This window comes from Chrysemys picta, chromosome 5 (genome assembly GCF_011386835.1).
Source record: "Chrysemys picta bellii isolate R12L10 chromosome 5, ASM1138683v2, whole genome shotgun sequence".
Classification (NCBI taxonomy): Eukaryota; Metazoa; Chordata; order Testudines; family Emydidae; genus Chrysemys; species Chrysemys picta.
The window spans coordinates 36,935,250-36,953,582 of NC_088795.1; the positions used below are offsets into that span (position 1 = coordinate 36,935,250).

An 18,333-nucleotide genomic window follows, 5' to 3' on the forward strand; every position below is an offset into this window, starting at 1 on the left:
GCAATGCAATTTGTCACTATTTCCTAGAATAAGTACAGAAAATGATGGTAAATGTTGGCTTTAAGAGTGACCATTTTACTGTATTAACTTCCTTGAACACTTGAGGGCACAATTTGCCCTTAAACTGTGCAACTTTTAGCTTTAATATGTACAGATGTGGGCCAAATTATGCCCTTGAGTCCCAATGACATTACATATGGAATTGTAGAAAGTATTGGCCCAAGTGACTTACCCTTAAAAGATTTTATTCCTCTGCTACCCACTGAAAATATGGGGTGTGGCTGAGGCTGAGTTGGTGCAGAATTTGGACCATAATAACATGGACACAGAGTCCAAGTCTGCGAAGGAATACGTCTGGAGTAATTGTATTGACATTAGATCAGTGTAACAGACCAGACCTGGGCCTGAAATGTCAGCCCTCACATGTACTCACGCCTGACTGATGCCATAGAGAATTAGTTTCCATAAGGAATGCAGGACTGGCCAATGCAGTTCAGGTAATTACATCCCTAACTACTTTGTTAAACATACGATTTTCTGATGCATGCAAAGGAGTTTTGTTAATAATGGGAAAAACTGACAAGTGATCTCAAAACAAGTTCTCTGAGCACAGCTTATGCATGATTTCTGTAAATTCCCTTGCTGAGATAATTAAGATAAAAAGTCTGCCACCAGGTGCCAAGTTTCTTAAAGGATCCAGTTTAAATAATTTTTAACTCCTAAACTAATTAGTGAGTTACAAGCAAATCTGCTCAATGCTCTTTGAGAGAAGAGAATATGTGCTGTAGTTGTAGGGAGGATAAGATTTTTTTTTTAAAATACATAAAGAAGTTGAATCCATGCTGTAAGTGTTAATTAAAAAAGAGTCTTCACTATGGAGCTGCTATTGGTGTCTCTATGGTAAGCTAGTACAACCAACCAGAAATTTAGTCCTTGAATTTACTGACTTCTTAGTTTACATTTGCTATCATATTTTAAACAGAAAAGTTTCTCACAGAAGATTCATTTAAAGGATTAAATATACTAAATTCTGGCAGCTTGTAAAACAGTCTTATTCCTTCCCCATTCATTTTATATGGTTTCCATTGTCAAGTGATTAAATGTAGGCTTTGTACTCTCATCCTTTATGCCACTGTTTATTTTAACAAGACTGTGAATGAGATTAATGTACCCCTTTACTCACATGTTTAGAGCCACTTGTACTGAAGATAGAGGACACCTTGTAAACAATTCCAACAGAAGAAGCCAGTGTAAGTTACCTAGAAGTGGATGAAGCGTAGTTAAGCAAAATGCAGATTCTTATTGGCGTGAGTATTTTGTAATAGCATCATTTGGTTATAAGGAGGCTGTTGGGGGATGTCTAACATGGGAGCTAGAAATAACATTAGCATGCTGTTATGTTTTATAGATTATAAAATCCTGACCTTACTAGATCTTACTAGAAAAAAGTAGGTCTATTGTGACTAAAGCTTTTAGGTGTTCACAATCCTTTTATAACTCTGAACAAGCACAAAATGTTCATTGGAAGTGGAAACATTTGCTCAAGCAACCTGTTGCTTGTACCCTTTAAGCAGTCAGAAACAGAGCAAGCAAGAACGCAGCTGAAGTCTTTTGGAAGGAACACAGAGTGCAGACAGACTCCTAAATTCTCCTCTTCACCTCCCCATGCCTTGCTCTAAAGTCTAAATTCCATTGATGTATGCAGTCTGACTGGTTTATAGACTCTTGAGAGCAGATCGTAGGTTATGCTATATCTGGAAATTGTTCCTGGAAGCCGGGTTATACATTAGAGAGATTTCAGAGTAGCAGCCGTGTTAGTCTGTATCCGCAAAAAGAAGAACAGGAGTACTTGTGGCACCTCTAAGGTACCACAAGTACTCCTGTTCTTCTTTTTACATTAGAGAGAGAGTTCTGATATCAGCAACTGGTTATACCAGAACTAGTAGACAACAGTTGACCTGTGTCAACAATACCTGCAACTGTGAATCCTTGCCCCTCCCTTTCATCAGCTTGCACTTTTTTAAGTTTACTTCATGCACCCAGCCAGTGAGCAAACCTTTAACAAAACACCAGTTCCCCAGACCTTCACCGATCTACGAAGTAGAGTGTGTATTGCTGGTTGTCTAGCAGCTTTCCAATCACCCTGGTTAATTTTAAGCAATTAAATGAACCAGAAAGGGATGTGGGTACGATTTGCACCTATGGGTATATCCACCCTGCAATCCACGGTTAGCAGACCTTGGGTTTGTTAATCTAAGGCTCGAGCGTCTACACTGCATTATGTGGGCCTGAGTCCAACCACCCGTATCCAAGACTTCCTAGAGCTCTCCCAAAATGTGGCTGCTCTAGCCCTTTGTTTGCATGTGGAAAAACTTGAATGACCACTAAATTTTACACTCCAGAAAACAGCCCCATGGGATACTTTTCGTAGACTCTTAGAGCATGAGTTCAGTGGGGTTGTGTCCACACTGCAAAGCAATAGGGCTTGAAGCCTGGGTCCCAGTTCAACTCAAGCTCAGATCCTCCACGCACCTGGGTTAGCATAATTTGTGTGTAGACAGAAGCACGATTAGGCTTGAGCCTGAGTTCAAAGCCTGGGCTTCCATTGCAGTGTAGTAGAACCACTACACCTGGTTGGCATGAGAGAAAATTGATTACAGGTTCCATTAAACACTGTAACTACCTAATCTGTTTTATGTATGTCTCAATCAGGAATGAACCCAGCTATTTAAAAGTTTGAGCTCCACTTACAGGTACAAATATAACATTCTCTTTTGTGCCAAATAAGGCTTGGGGAATCATTTCCTTTCCTTGTTTTCTCTCCTCCTTAAATTGCTTACTATTCATCCCCCCCCCCACCCGAGAATCAAAGCCCACTCATTTTTATCAGGTGTTTTGTACAGGTTGTTTATAAAACAGGTCATCCAATCAGAGAGCAGAAACAATATCATGATTGAGGATCTCCATCATAGTGTAAAGTATAAATCATGAATACTCATAGCAGAAAGTTTACTCACAAGCTCTTGAACATTTACAGAAAATAAATTAATGAGCTGTTCATGCATAACATAAAGGGCCTAAATTCAATGAATAAATTATTCATTCCCAATTGATCAGGCAGACCTAGAAATCAGTAACAGTGATAAAATTCATCTTCACTGATTCTGAGACCTACATGCTCTTAGCTGTGACATGACTCTTAATATAATTGTTTATCCAGGACTTACTCGGTTCTGAAGAGCAAGAAAACATGACTTCTGGTTCTCAGTTTGCTCTGCACCGAGGCCCCTCCCTCCATCAGACTTATTTGCTAGTCATTGGTGTGATGGGGTATATTTGAGAAACATTTTAGCACATATATAAACAAAGCTATCACTGATTTGATTCCACAGATTTAGAAGCCATTCTAGGATGGATGAGGAATTCAAGTCTGTCTTTCCTGGGACAATTTACACATTGGTTGATCAAACTCTAAGTGAGGAGAGATGGGTTACATAGCTTAAAAAAACCCAACATATAAACTGTACATAACTGGCTGACTCACAAGATGTCAGAGGATGCCTTTCATGATTGCCCTTACCATTCTGCCAGAATGCAAGGTGTCTGTACTTAAAGGCATTTTACACAGCTGATTTGAGTATATGACTCCCCTGGAGGAAAAGCTGTTAGGGCTAGTCCACATTAAAAGCGCTGCAGCTGCATCATTGTAGAACATCTAGTGAAGATGCTCTATGCTGACGGGAGCAAACTCTCCAGTTGGCATAATAAAAACTACCGCCTCTCACACATGGGGCAGCTCTATTTGTGCGAGAAGCTTTCCTGCTGACATACCAGTGTCCACATCAGCACTTCGGTCAGTGTAACTCATGTCGCTCAGGGGATTGGGGGGGGGGGGCTTATTCACACACACACACACACACCCAAAGCAACATAAGTTATACCAATATAAGAGGTAGTATGTAGAAGCCCTTAGTCTGGTTAATCAGCACCATGCCCATACTGTCAAGGAGTAGGGGAGCTACCAGGAGGGCAGACATCACTGCAAAAAGATCAGGAAATGAAAAGTGATTTTAAAAACAAAAATATGTTCTCACTCCCCCCCGCCACAAAAAAAAAAAAAAAAACACTTTTCATTTTCCAGTGAGGTCCTGATCAAAACCTTCCTTTCCTCTTTATAATTTTACATTTTCAGGTTCAGGAATGAGAGCCGTGCACAGGCTAGACTGGGTTCCTCAGATAGATGTGTTCTGTGTATAAATATGGACCCAGGATTCAGAACTTGAAATTAAAACACACACTGGACAGCTACTGCCCTGTGAAGTGCAGAACATAGAGGTACTGAGCATCCACAGTTCCCATTGATCTCAGATGGACTCAGACAATCTGCATTTTTGACAAATCTGGCCTTAAGGGCATCAAGCAGAGTAGACAGGGCATACAAGATGGAACCTGAGAGCTACAACACAAACGCCTTTGTCTGTTTCAGCAACAATTTAAACAAACTGAGTTCAACAAGTGAACAGCAAAGTGAAACCTATTAGCATGCAGGCCCTTCCACCCATCCTTGTATGTTATCAGACTGAGTTATCTGGCTAGCATCCACTTTGTAAGACGGCATTCCTCACACAGACAGCTTGATTCACATTTGTACTAAGGCCCCTACCCATCATCACTCTGGATAAAAGAGAATCAGGCCCCTCCATTCCTTGCTTCTCCAAATGTTTTACACTGTCAATCCCTGGGAAAGCATTTGCAGATAGTGAACAATGGACTACGTAGTAGGGCTGCTGTCACTGGCGGGGTGGGCCTAACGAGTAATATTGTCCTTTCCTTGGTCATGGCTTAGCACGGAGACCCAAAATTTCCACGTTTGAGCACTTAAAAAAAAAATGGTGCTTGTGTAACCCACACACCTCCTGGGTGCGGTTTCTGTCCCATCTAGTGGCACTTAGAGAGAGAGAGAGAGAGAGAATGAGTCTGCTCTACAGCCTTAGCTAACAGGCAGTTGGCTTTTAGCTCACGCAGTAGAGGCTCATGCACTAAGCTCCAGAGGTCCCTAGTTCAATCCTGCCTGCTGATTACCAGGGTCTGTTGCTATTGCTACTTGTAGTTGGGGACAAGTGTAACTCCCAAAAGTGCCTTTTCCTACTCCGCTGTCCAGAACATAAGGGAATACAAGAGAGGTACTTCCTCAAATTATCAGGAATCCTAAAAGATTTCTCATTCAAATCAATGAGGAAAAACTGTGCCCAGAAGAAAGGAGAAAGCCACAGAGACAGCTCTGTGCTGCATAAGAACCTGCCACCAGCTCAGGAGTGGACAGTCATAATGACAAGTGGATGCAGGGATCAACCCCCTCATCCAACATCCTACACCTGAGCAGATCAGACCTTCTTCTGATGCAGCTGAGGGGGTCTATCATTTTTGTTCTACTTTGGCAATACTAATTGTATCAAACTGAACTGAAAATTGTCTCCCTCCCACCCCTATTTCAGGCTGCCAGGGGATCATCTTGGGACAGTGAAAGAGTTTGGAGGAGGGTGCAGAACTGAGCATCCCAGGAACCTTGCTGAACACTCCCCTCCCTGGGTGGGAAGAACAGAAGGGGGGATTCCAATTCTCCTCCCAGCTTGCTAAGATGGGGAAAAGAAAACATCCAAGGTGAAATCTTGACTCTATTGAGGTCAACCCTGGAGCTGATATTGACTTCAGTGGGGCCTGGATTTCAGTTCCTGTTTCCTGGAAAGATCCAGGGAGAAATTATCTACTACTCTAAATTTCCTGACCAGCAGGGACACACAAGGATCCCCAGATCACTGGGAAAGCTGACCACATCTTTCAGTCTAGGGAGGACAAAACATGGAGCCTTGAGGTGAGACATTAGATGGCAGTGAAACACACACAAGAAATGCAGGCAGAGGAATCTTTGAGAGGTTTGGGGGAGCCTTTACTGTTTGGAATGAGGAAACATCAAAAATTCTACAATGAAAAGGTGGTCAGTCCCAGCCCATTTCCTACTGGCCAGCTGCTTGCGTCGTACAAAACCAACATCTCAGCTGGCAATAGTCTGAACCCTGCTGGAAGTCTCACGAAAAACAAAACGCATAGCCCAAGGATTTGAAGAGGCAGGAAGAATTACTGTGATCCTGTCTATACAGGGCTGAGGCTGCACCAATACTAGATTCTGGTCTACACTGCTGTCAATCCAACAACTTTCAGAAGCTCCAAAGTCACTTGAAAATACCAAACACAAACATAGGCAGATTGAAGTTGTACTCAGACTACTACCATCTAACCCAGGGGTAGGCAACCTATGGCACATGTGCCGAAGGCAGCACGCGAGCTGATTTTCAGTGGCTCTCACACTGCCCTGTCCTGGCCACCGTTCTGGGGGGCTCTGCATTTTAACTGAATTTTAAATGAAGCTTCTTAAACATTTTAAAAACCTTATTTACTTTTCATACAACAATACTTTAATTATATATTATAGACTTAGAGAAAGAGACCTTCTAAAAATGTTAAAATGTATTAGTGGCATGCGAAACCTTAAAATTAGAGTGAATAAATGAAGACTCGGCACACCACTTCTGAAAGGTTGCCGACCCCTGATCTAACCTATTGTGACCACCATTATTAAAGGAAAAAGAGCTAAAGTTGTTACTCTTACAGATCACTGATTGTACCATAGGAAACAGATCTACAGAACTGAAAAAGCAAGTGATGTTATTTTACAAACACACACCCACAAATTAAGCCATTCTGGGGACAAAAAGTAAGCCTTAAATAGGAGCCTGGCCAGGATTCTGTGAAAACTTCAGTTTTTCTAGGTAGCCACTAGAGGGGAGCAGTTCACAAACTTTAAACAGAACAGCTGAATTGCTGTGTAGATCAGATTACTGTTTTCTAGGAGATAAATGTTCCAGTATTAGCAATACAAACCAAATATCAAATATGAAAGAAATTAACCATAGACATGTAGGTCGGAAGGGACCTCAAGAGGTTATCTAGGGTCTGTCTCAGTGCAGCAGGAAGGACACGTATACCTAGGCCATCCTAGACCGATGCTTTTCTAACCTCTTCTAAAATGCCCCAATGACAGGGATTCCACAACCCTTGTATACCTACAGTATACACCTGATTATCCAAATAGCACAGGGGACACAGAGTTTATTCAGATAATTGGCAGGGCAGGAGTCATTCAGCAGCAGTGTGGCCTCCCCACCTCTCCCAGGGGCTTCTTCCGCCTCCTCGTGGTCCACAGGGCCGATGACACCCAATCCCTGGGAGGGAGGGAAAGGGAGGCTGCAGTCTGGTGGGGCAGAGCAGAGAACACAAACCAGAATTCTGCTCTATCCTGCCAGGACTGCAGCCTCCCCTGCACCTCATTTCTGCAGGGAGCCCTCTTCAGCTCCACTGTCATGGCACCACTCATAGACTTTAGGGCCAGAAGGGACCATCATGATCATCTAGTGCAGTGGCTCTCAACCTTTCAAGACTACTGTACCCCTTTCAGCAGTCTGATTTGTCTTGCATACCCCCCAAGTTTCACCTCACTTAAAAACCACTTGCTTACAAAAATCAGACAAAATACATGTCACAGCCCACTGTTACAGAAAAATGCTTACTTCCTCATTTTTAACCATATTATTATAAATCATGTGGAATATTAATAGTGTACTTACATTTCAGTGTATACTATATAGAGCAGTATAAACAAGTCTATCTGTATTACATTTTAGTTTGTATGACTTTGCTAGTGCTTTTTATGTAGCCTGTTGGAAAACTAGGCAAATATCTAGATGAATCGATGGAAGACTTCTGGTTGAGAACCACTGATTTATTCTGATCTCCTGGACACTGCAGGCCAGAGAACCTCACCCACCCACTCCTCTAATAGATCCCTAACCTCTGGCTGAGTTTCTGAAGTCCTCAAATGATGGCTAAGGACTTCAAGTTACAGAGAATCCACCATTTATACTCATTTAAACCTGCAAGTGACCAGCTTCCCATAATGCAAAGGGAGGTGAAAAATCTCCAGGGTCTCTGCCACTCTGACCCCAGAGGAAAATTCCTTCCAGGCCCCAAATGTGGCGACCCAGAGCATGTGGGCAAGACCCACCAGTCAGACACCTGGCAAAGAATGCTCTGTAGTAACTCAGAGCCATCCCCAGCTAATGGCCCATCACCGGCCATTGGAAATATTTGCTGCTAGCAATTGTAGATTACCTACAATGGCATGTAGCCAATCTCATCATACCATCCCCTCCATAAATTTATCAAGTTCAGTTTTGAAGCCAATTAGGATTTTTGGTTCCCCCACTGCTCCCCTTGGAAGGCTGTTCCAGAACTCCACCCATTTGATGGGTCATCTAGTTTCAACCCTAAACTTGTTGATGTTATATCCATTTGTTCTTGTGTCCACATTGGCGCTCCTCTCCCTCCCTGGTTTTATTGAGAGCAATCATATCTCCCCTCAGCCTTCCGTGGGTTAGGCTAAACAAGCCAAGCTCTTTGAGACACGCTCCTTCCCTGCCATGCCAGCAGGGCTAACGAGAGCTCCCTACACTGCCATTCAGCAGCCGAGTGGCCTCTGCTGCGTTCAGGGGCTCATCGTCCACAGAAGCACCGTTTCAGATTTTGGTGGGGCGGGGCAACTTTATCCGTGATTCCAGGGGCTAATTAGGCACCTAAAAACTCTAGTTTTTGGACAGATAACTTAGCAATTAGTTGACAAGAGCTCTGTATCTAATTCCTGTATAAAAGAAAGCAAATTAAATATTAGACCCACTCAGCTCTAATACTAATATGCCCTGACATCTTGTGGCAAGTCACGTAAGGGACACTGGCTAGGTTTAAGATTTTAATGTATATTTTCCCTTTGTTACTAACGCTGCAGAGAGAGACACACTCCATCAGGACTCTAGGGTTCTATCTGAGCTCTGGGATGGGAGTGGGGGTCTAGTGGATTACAGCGGGAGTGGGGGTAGATACATCTGGGTTCTATACAAGAACAGCAGAATGGCCATACTAGGTAAGACCAATGGTCCATCTAGTCTAGTACCCTGTCTTACAATTATGGCCAATACCAAGTGCTTCAGAGGGAATGAAAAGAACAGGTAATCATCAAGTATCAGAGGGGTAGCCGTGTTAGTCTGAATCTGTAAAAAGCAACAGAGGGTCCTGTGGCACCTTTGAGACTAACAGAAGTACTGGGAGCATAAGCTTTCGTGGGTAAGAACCTGAAGAAGTGAGGTTCTTACCCACGAAAGCTTATGCTCCCAGTACTTCTGTTAGGCTTGGTCTACACTACCCCCCTAATTCGAACTAAGGTACGCAACTTCAGCTACGTGAATAACGTAGCTGAAGTCGACGTACCTTAGTTCGAACTTACCTTGGTCCACACCCGACAGGCAGGCTCCCCCGTCGACTCCGCGGTACTCCTCTCGGCGAGCTGGAGTACCGCAGTCGACGGCGAGCACTTCCGGGTTCGACTTATCGCGTCCAGACTAGACGCGATAAGTCGAACCCAGAAGTTTGATTGCCAGCCGCCGAACTAGCGAGTAAGTGTAGCCAAGGCCTTAGTCTCAAAGGTGCCACAGGACCCTCTGTTGCTTTTTACAGGTAATCATCAAGTTATCCATTCCCCATCACCTACTCCCAGCTTCTGGCAAACAGAGGCTAGTGACACGCAGAACATGGGGTTGCATACTTGCCCATCCTGGGCAGATGTTTTCAGAGAACTATCCACAGTGACTCCAAGATCTCTTTCTTGATCGGTAACAGCTAATTTAAACACCATGATTTCATATGTATAGTTGGGATTATATTTTGCCATGTGCATTACTTTGCATTTATCAACACTGAATTTCATCTGCCATTTGGTTGCCCAGTCACCGAGTTTTGTGAGATCCCTTTGCAGTCAGATTTGGACTTAACTATCTTGAGTAGTTTTGTAACCATGCAGATTTTGCCACCTCACTCTATCTCTTTTTCCAAATCACTTATGAATATGTTGAACAGCACTGGTCCAAGTACAACCATTTGGGGACACCACTATTTGCCTCTCTCCATTCTGAAAACTGACCATTTATTCCTAACCTTTGTTTCCGATTTTTTAACTGGTGTGACAGGCAATGCTTTCAGGATCATCTAACTATCCTGATGCAAGCAGAGTCAGAATGGGCTCTACCCTGACATCTGGTGGTGAGCTGTGGAAAAGGACTTCAGGGGCTGATCTTGTTTGCATGGGCACACCCACCCTGCATAGCATGATGGACTGCTTGCCCTAATGGTCACTTTGGCTGCTGTGGGATCCCCAGTCTCTTTGTTATTGGGGCAGGAGTAATAAAGTGTTGTTATCCTGGTTATGTGAATCAAGGACAGTAGAACGGTACTTGGCATTTTATGATGGAGGGACTCGCCCTCAACTAAGCATTTGACCTACTTTGGGCTAGTGGTGCACCAGCTAAAATCACTAAGAGTTGAGATTGCTGAGAACTGTGTTAAGGGGGGCCTGAAGACAAGTTGCTGAGCAGATAGCGGAGAGGCAGAGCGGATCAGCTGGTGGCGAAGACTGCAGCAGAACCCCATTGGGAGGCGTGGCAAACAGCCATCAACCTGAGCAGCAGAGCATGTAAGATGCCCCCGCATGCCTCCTCCACTTCCATGCAGGCAGGGGGAGGTAAACTTTGCAGATGAACTTCTGAAGTCTGGGGGACCACTTCCACGCAGGCAGGGGGAGGTAAACTTTACAGATGAACTTCTGAAGTCTGGGGGACTGTACTGACCAAGGACAGAAACTGTGGGAGGAGTGTCTGTTGGGTTGCTGGACTTGAGAACCCGAGGGGAAAAGGACACTGCCAAACTTACTTAGGAGTATCAGAGGGGTAGCCCTCTTAGTCTGAATCTGTAACAAGTGACAAAGAGTCCTGTGGTATCTTATAGACTAACAGACATAGTGGAGCATAAGCTTGCGTGGCTTTATTCACCCACAAAAGCTTATGCTCCACTACATCTATAAGGTGCCACAGGACTCTTTGTCACTTTTTACTTGGAGTGGGGCTTTTGCACATGGTTTGCGTTATGAATCCTGTCTCTGATGTTTCCCCAACATAATGCCGCATTGTTTCCCTCCTTTATTAAAAGGCTTTTGCTACACTCAGGGCTTGTCTACACTACAGGTCATGTTGGTATAACTTGATGCTCAGGAGTGTGAATAAGGCCATGTCTACACTAGCAAGCTTACACCTGTACCAATGCAGCAGTAGTAGCTATATCGACGTGGCACAATATCTAAACGAATATTTTGCATCGGCCTTTAATAAGGCAAATGAAGGGCTTAGGAATAGTGGCAGCGTGACAGAGGGGAATAAAGGAGGGGAGATTACCGTATCCGAGGTAGAAGCCAAACTTGAACACCTTAACGGGACTAAGTCGGGCGGACCAGATGATCTTCATCCTAGAATATTGAAGGAACTGGCCCGAGAAATAGCAGGCCCCTTAGCGATAATTTTTAATGAATCTTTAAACTCGGGGGTGGTACCGTTGGACTGGAGAATAGCTAATGTGGTTCCTATTTTCAAGAAAGGGAAAAAAAGTGACCCGGGTAACTACAGGCCTGTCAGTTTAACATCTGTAGTATGCAAGGTCCTGGAGAAAATTTTGAAGGAGAAAGTAGTTAAGGACCTTGAGGTCAATGGCAATTGCGACAAATTACAACATGGTTTTACCAAAGGCAGATCGTGCCAAACCAATCTGATCTCCTTCTTTGAGAAAGTAACAGACTTATTAGATAAGGGAAATGCGGTGAACCTAATATACCTCGATTTCAGTAAAGCGTTTGATACGGTACCTCACGAGGAATTATTGGTTAAATTGGAAAAGATGGGGATCGATTTGAAAATCCAGAGATGGATAAGGAACTGGTTAATGGGGAGACTGCAGCGGGTCATACTGAAAGGTGAACTGTCAGATTGGAGGGAGGTCACCAGTGGAGTTCCTCAAGGTTCGGTTTTGGGTCCCATTTTATTTAATCTATTTATTACTGACCTCGGAACCAAATGTAGGAGTGGGCTGATAAAGTTTGCGGATGACACAAAGTTGGGAGGTATTGCCAATTCGGAGGAGGATCGGGATATTCTGCAGGGAGACTTAAATGACCTTGTAAATTGGAGTAACAGAAATAGGATGAAATGTAATAGTGAAAAGTGTAAGGTGATGCATTTAGGGATGACTAACAAGAATTTTAGTTACAAGCTGGGGACGCATTGGTTGGAAGTAATGGAGGAGGAGAAAGACCTCGGAGTCCTGGTAGACCGCAGGATAACTATGAGTCGGCAATGTGACGTGGCGGTGAAAAAAGCCAATGCGGTCTTGGGATGCATTAGGCGAGGTATATCTAGTAGGGATAAGGAGGTGCTGCTTCCGTTGTACAAGGCACTGGTGAGACCACATTTGGAGTACTGTGTGCACATCTGGTCTCCCATGTTTAAAAAGGATGAACTCAAACTGGAACGGGTACAGAGAAGGGCCACTAGGATGATCAGAGGAATGGAAAACCTGTCGTATGAAAGGAGACTCGAGGAGCTCGGTTTGTTTAGCCTAACCAAAAGAAGGCTGAGGGGGGATATGATTGCTCTCTTTAAATATATCAGAGGGATAAATACCAGGGAGGGAGAGGAATTATTTCAGCTCAGTACTAATGTGGACACGAGAACGAACGGATATAAACTGGCCGTGGGGAAGTTTAGGCTTGAAATTAGACGAAGGTTTCAAACCATCAGAGGGGTGAAATATTGGAACAGCCTTCCGAGGGAAACGGTGGGGGCGAAGGACCTGTCTGGCTTTAAGATTAAGCTAGATAAGTTTATGGAGGGAATGGTTTAACGGGATAACGTGATTTTAGTCAAATCAACAGCGTGCCATCGCTGGTCAATAGTATCCATGGCCAATGAGGGTCTGGCTGGAGAATCTTGCCTACATGCTCGGGGTTCTACTGATCACCATATTTGGGGTCGGGAAGGAATTTTCCTCCAGGGTAGATTGGCAGAGGCCCTGGAGGTTTTTCGCCTTCCTCCGCAGCATGGGGCGGGGGTCGCTAGCTGGAGGATTCTCTGCGACTTGAAGTCTTTAAATCACAGAATTTGGGGACTTCAACAGCAGAGTCAAGGGAAAGGGGTGGGGTCAGCTTTTGTGGCCTGCATCATGCGGGGGGTCAGACTAGATGATCATAATGGTCCCTTCTGACCTTAAAGTCTATGAGTCTATGAGTAGCTCTTCACCAACATAGCACTGTGCACATACCACTTATGCTGATGAAATGTATGTCGCTCAGGAGGGTATTTTTTTTCATATCCCTGAGTGACATAAGTGGTAGTGTAGGCATTGCCTAAGCCGCCCTTCTGGGTCATTTAAGTTACACCCATCTAAATGCTGGTATGGACAGTGCTGTGTCGGTGGGAGAACTCTCCCGGGTGCAGCTGTGCCGCTGTAGTGCTTCTCGTGTGTACACTAGCCTATAGTGCTGTCTATACTTGGGGTTAGGTCAGTGTAACTGTATTGCTCAAGGATATGGATTTTTCAAACCCCCGAGCAACGTTGTTATACCGATTGTAAGTTTATGGTGTAGACCTGGCCTCCCTCAAACATCCCTTTCAGGTTTTTAGAAACTTTATTTTAAGTCATCTGTGCACAAGACTAGGACTTCTCTGCATACAAACTGGAACCAAAATGACTAAATCAGTTGTAATTTGCACCAAAGTAACTAAAAGTATCAGTTTTATTTTGGAGTAAGAGTGTCTAATTTCAATTTAACTTAAATTGATTTTTTTCTGACTTAAGTTGCATTGAAAAGGGTACTTTTCTTCAAAATAAGTGTCCACACACACACACTGCCACAGAAATAAATAAGGTATGAATTACAACCAAGTTAGTTATTTCAAGTCCAGTTTGTGGGTGGATGAGCCCAAGGAGCGTGGAACTCTTGAGTTCTACTCCTGACTCAGCCATAGGTTACCTTTGTAGCCTGGGGCAAATCATTGTAACTTCGTTTACTCATCTCTAAAAGGGGATTAAAAATAATACTGACGTACCTTACAAAGGTGCTGTGAGGACCGGTATGTTTGTAATATGTACATAATGTTTGTAAAATGCTTTTAATATTAAAAGCGCTGTATAAATAAAACTTTTTTGGAAAATGTCTCAGTTTAAAAGGATAACATGCAAAATGCTAAATTATGTGGCATATGTTGACAAAGTTATTTTGGCCTTTTAGCAATATCATTCCATGGTTGAGACTTTGATCCCCCTGGTCCCTATATGTTGCTGTGGTTAGGTACAAGGGTTGAAAAAAGCCTTTTATTCCAGCCGAGGAGAATTCCTGCAGGACAGTACTGTGCAGCATAGCCAGAGGCTTCCTATGCACATCCCCTTAGAATCTCCAGTGCAGAGGACATGCCGGGTGTAAAGCTAGGGGTGGAAGGGAGCTTAACAGGGCAGTGAGAGCAGGCCTGTAGGGCTGTGGGGATTCTTGACAAGGTCACTACTAGTAGCAAATCCAGAGCAGGCTGTATATAATTTAGGCACCCGGGATGGCTGCTCTAGAGATGCAGGAAGCTGCACTAGTCTGTAATTAGGATGGCCTCGCCCTCCCCCAGGGTTATAAGTTCTTGCTGTGTCTCCAAGAGGGTATGGATCTTGCCCTGTATTATTTCCATCCCCCTTGCCCCCTCCATCCTGCTCCTTTGAAGAACCCTAGTATCAAAATAGCAGAGAGCATCCTGATATTTATCACTCTTAGAACGCTCTCTGCTGCTCAAAATATGGGCCCCCTGCCACCGCATATTTTGTTTGTGTAATGTGCAAGGGATTTCTTTCCTTTACGAAGTGATTTAATCATTTTCTTACTGCTCACAGGAGTAATTTTCCCACTTTGGCCTTTTGAATCTTATGGGAGTAAAGGTTCAGCTAAAACATATCTGACACTTATACAATACAATGAATCACCACCTGCATGCATTAATTCACAAAATAGGTTCCATTGGTGTCTCAAAATATGAGACCTTAACATAACATCACTCTGACCATCTTGCATTTTTCCTACTTCAATTCCAATGTGATTTTACCAGTTACCATTTTACAAATGGAGTGAGAGTTAGTGCTTTTAGTTCAATTGAAAGCTGATTAGCTGTTATGCTTGAAGGTTTTAATGGCTACCAGCAAATATCTTTGATTTGTAGGCAGAAACCATGTTAAAGTTGATGGGCATGACAGCCACCTTTCATTAGGCGAAATGTAGCTGAAACAATAGAAGCTGCCACTGAGGGCACTGTACCACATGGGACGGCCTGAGCAAGAACTAATTCGGGGACAAGAGGGTTTTCCCTGAGGACTGATTGCAAATGCAGGGGCTGGGGATTGATTGGGTGCAGCTGTGTTTATCTGTGTGGGTTTCAGAGGCAAAAAGCAACCAGAAAGCCAAGAGACTAAAGGCACAGCTACGCAAGAGAGTTTACAGCTGCTCTAAGCTGATAGGAGAGAGCTGTCCGTCGACTTAACTACTCCAGCCCCCGTGAGTGGCAGAAGCTATGTTGGCAGGAGAAACTCTCCTGCTGACATAGCGGTGTCCACACCAGCGCTTATGTCAGTATAACTTATGTTTCTCAGGGGGGTGGTTTATTCATACTCGTGAATGACATAAATTATGCCGACATAGTTTAGGAGAGCCTGAGAAGTATTTGTGAGGATGCCTTTTGGAGAGAGAAGAGCCAAAGCTCTGTGGGGCACAGGACAGTCTGGAAAGGCAGACTTGGAAAATGTGAGCAAAGAAACTGCTTCTTGTCCCTTGTTTCTGCTATGGTCATGGAATCAACTTTGTGTATGTGCTTTGTAAGTAAACAGGATTGCACCAAGGAAATAGCTGACTCGTCATATTAATTTATTCTCCAAATAGAAACAATATGGTCAGGCTCTGAATTTTGGCCAAATGTTCAGGCCAAGGGCAACAATACATTAGATGCTGCACTAAGGGTACGTCTATACCCAGCCGCTAGTTCGGCGGCTGGCAATCAAAGTTCTGGGTTCGACTTATCGCGTCTTGTCTGGACGCGATAAGTCGAACCCGGAAGTGCTCACCGTCGACTGCGGTACTCCAGCTAGACGAGAGGAGTACCGCGGAGTCGACGGGGGAGCCTGCCTGCCGCGTGTGGACCGAGGTAAGATCGAACTAAGGTACTTCGAAGTTCAGCTACGTTATTCACGTAGCTGAAGTTGCGTACCTTAGTTCGATTTGGGGGGTTAGTGTAGACCAAGCCTTACTTACACTAGGAGATCAGACCAGCACACAGCTGGTCCGAGATTGTGAGAGCCTAAATGTGGCTTAAACTATCTTTGGCTCTCTCCCAGCTCCCCCTTGTTTTACCCAATGGGGGGTGCTGTACATTCTTCAGTTGCAGACAAATCTTGGAATCAAAATGTTTTAACAAGCAAAGATCTTACCTCTTATCCACTGGCCAAAGATGGTAGAATGTACAGACTATCTGAGTCTATTTGTCTAATTACTGTGTTTATGCCATTGCTCAGGCACTCCAGGGTACTAGAATTAACAAGCCCACTCCCTTCTACTCATTAAAGGTTTTAAATTTTAATGTATTTTAGTGCTTGAATTGTTAAAAACATTATCCTTCCATGACTTCTTTCATATACCTAGCAGAACGAGTGTGACTATGTTTGCAAAAATGCCCAGCTAGATCTCTGCATGCATATTACTTTAAATTAATTTGATGCAAAATCTATAGCATTAGATGCAGAATTAAGACTGAAATAAAACATGAGGAAGGCCCAGATATGAGAGCTCTTTCTGCCACCTTAAGTCAATCATCCTGCACATACTATGCATTTTGTAATGCACATTAATAACAAACAATAATACATTTTTACAAGGCTTTTTTTTTTAATTTACCTGCTAAATGTATTACTTAAGTATCAGAAATTCGACATGTGCAACATGGTTAAGTTAGCATTTTGGGAGCAGCCTTAGCTTCTGGAAAGTCTTGATTTGAGTCCTTGATCATTACATTGCATTGCATTTTAATTTCCCTGGTATAGGTGTATATATAATTTTAAAAAGATCGAGAAGAAATAGGAATCTGCAGCTATTTGGCTTGGGGAATTTAAGCTCCATTGCCTTTACCACTGGATCTTGTAAAGTTTTCTCTCTGCCTTATTAGTATTTTATTATCTTTATTGTGATAGCACCTAGGGACTGTATCTGGGATCAGGGCCCCATAGTGTTAGGCACTGTACAAACAATAGTAGTCCCTGCCCTGAAGATGTTACAATTTAGATAATGAGGAGGGAGGTAGAAAAGAGAGATAACATACAAGCAGAATAACAATGTAATTATATGCAAGTGACATGTTTGTTCCACAATGTATGTTGTTTATTTGTTTTTTAAAGTTTTGGGTGGGGTTTTTTAGTAGGGAAGTAGTGAAACTGAAAGATAAAGGGAAAGGGGACTTGGAAGGGAGGGAAAGAAGGAGAGGGCCATGGAGTACTGTCAGAGTCAAACCCACGTCTGAGAGACCAATGGTTTAAGATTTTATTTCCTTCCAAGGCTCTGAGGGACAAGGGCAACCTTTTACCCTCCTCCTGCATTCACCACAAGTGAATTATTGATTAGACTTCATATGTCTGATATTTCCACCCATTCTTTTCTGCGGATAGTGAAGACATACCCTTAGTAAAGATTCCTTTATTACTAGATGTGCATAGGTATGTTATTGGGAACCCACCAAGGGAAATAAGAACAGAACTTCTAGAGACGAGGTTCTTAAACTATTGTCCATAGAGCACTTGCTGATGGCCCAAAGTGAACTGGCTAGTTACATCGTGCTGGCTCGCCTCTTTTTTTCTAGCTAACTTGTATTAAAAATACCTCAAATAGTATTTTTCCATATAAGCAATAATTATGATTGATGTTATTCAATTGTAAATGGGACTGGGAGGCCTGGCAGTTATGAATGAGCAAGAGGAGGTCTCCGTGAGACAATTAGTCTATTAAAATTCAGTCCACACCATGAACAAGCTTGAGAATGCCTATAAGGCCTAGATTTTAAAATGCCTACATTGCTTGCCTCTGAGCTCACAATACAGCTGGCACACAAATATTCAAAAGGGTATTGGCCAGGAAGCTTTTTGTAAAAGTCTCTCTCTCTCTAGTAGCCAATGCTGCTTTTAAACACAAAATAGTTACCCAGGCCTAAAAAACTAAACTGTCTGTAAGCAGAGTCAGGATGAGCTCTACCCTGACATCTGGTGGTGAATTATGGCGAGTGT

At 43.3% G+C, this 18,333-nt stretch overlaps 1 long non-coding RNA gene across 1 annotated transcript; it reads left to right on the forward strand.

Annotated features, from left to right (window-relative positions):
- The first annotated feature begins 764 nt into the window (after nt 1-764).
- On the forward strand, nt 765-6,950 carry LOC135983593 (uncharacterized). Its single transcript, XR_010601294.1, has 2 exons — nt 765-1,307; nt 5,496-6,950. It is a non-coding gene; the product is annotated as an uncharacterized LOC135983593 (long non-coding RNA).
- Nucleotides 6,951-18,333: the final 11,383 nt, after the last annotated feature.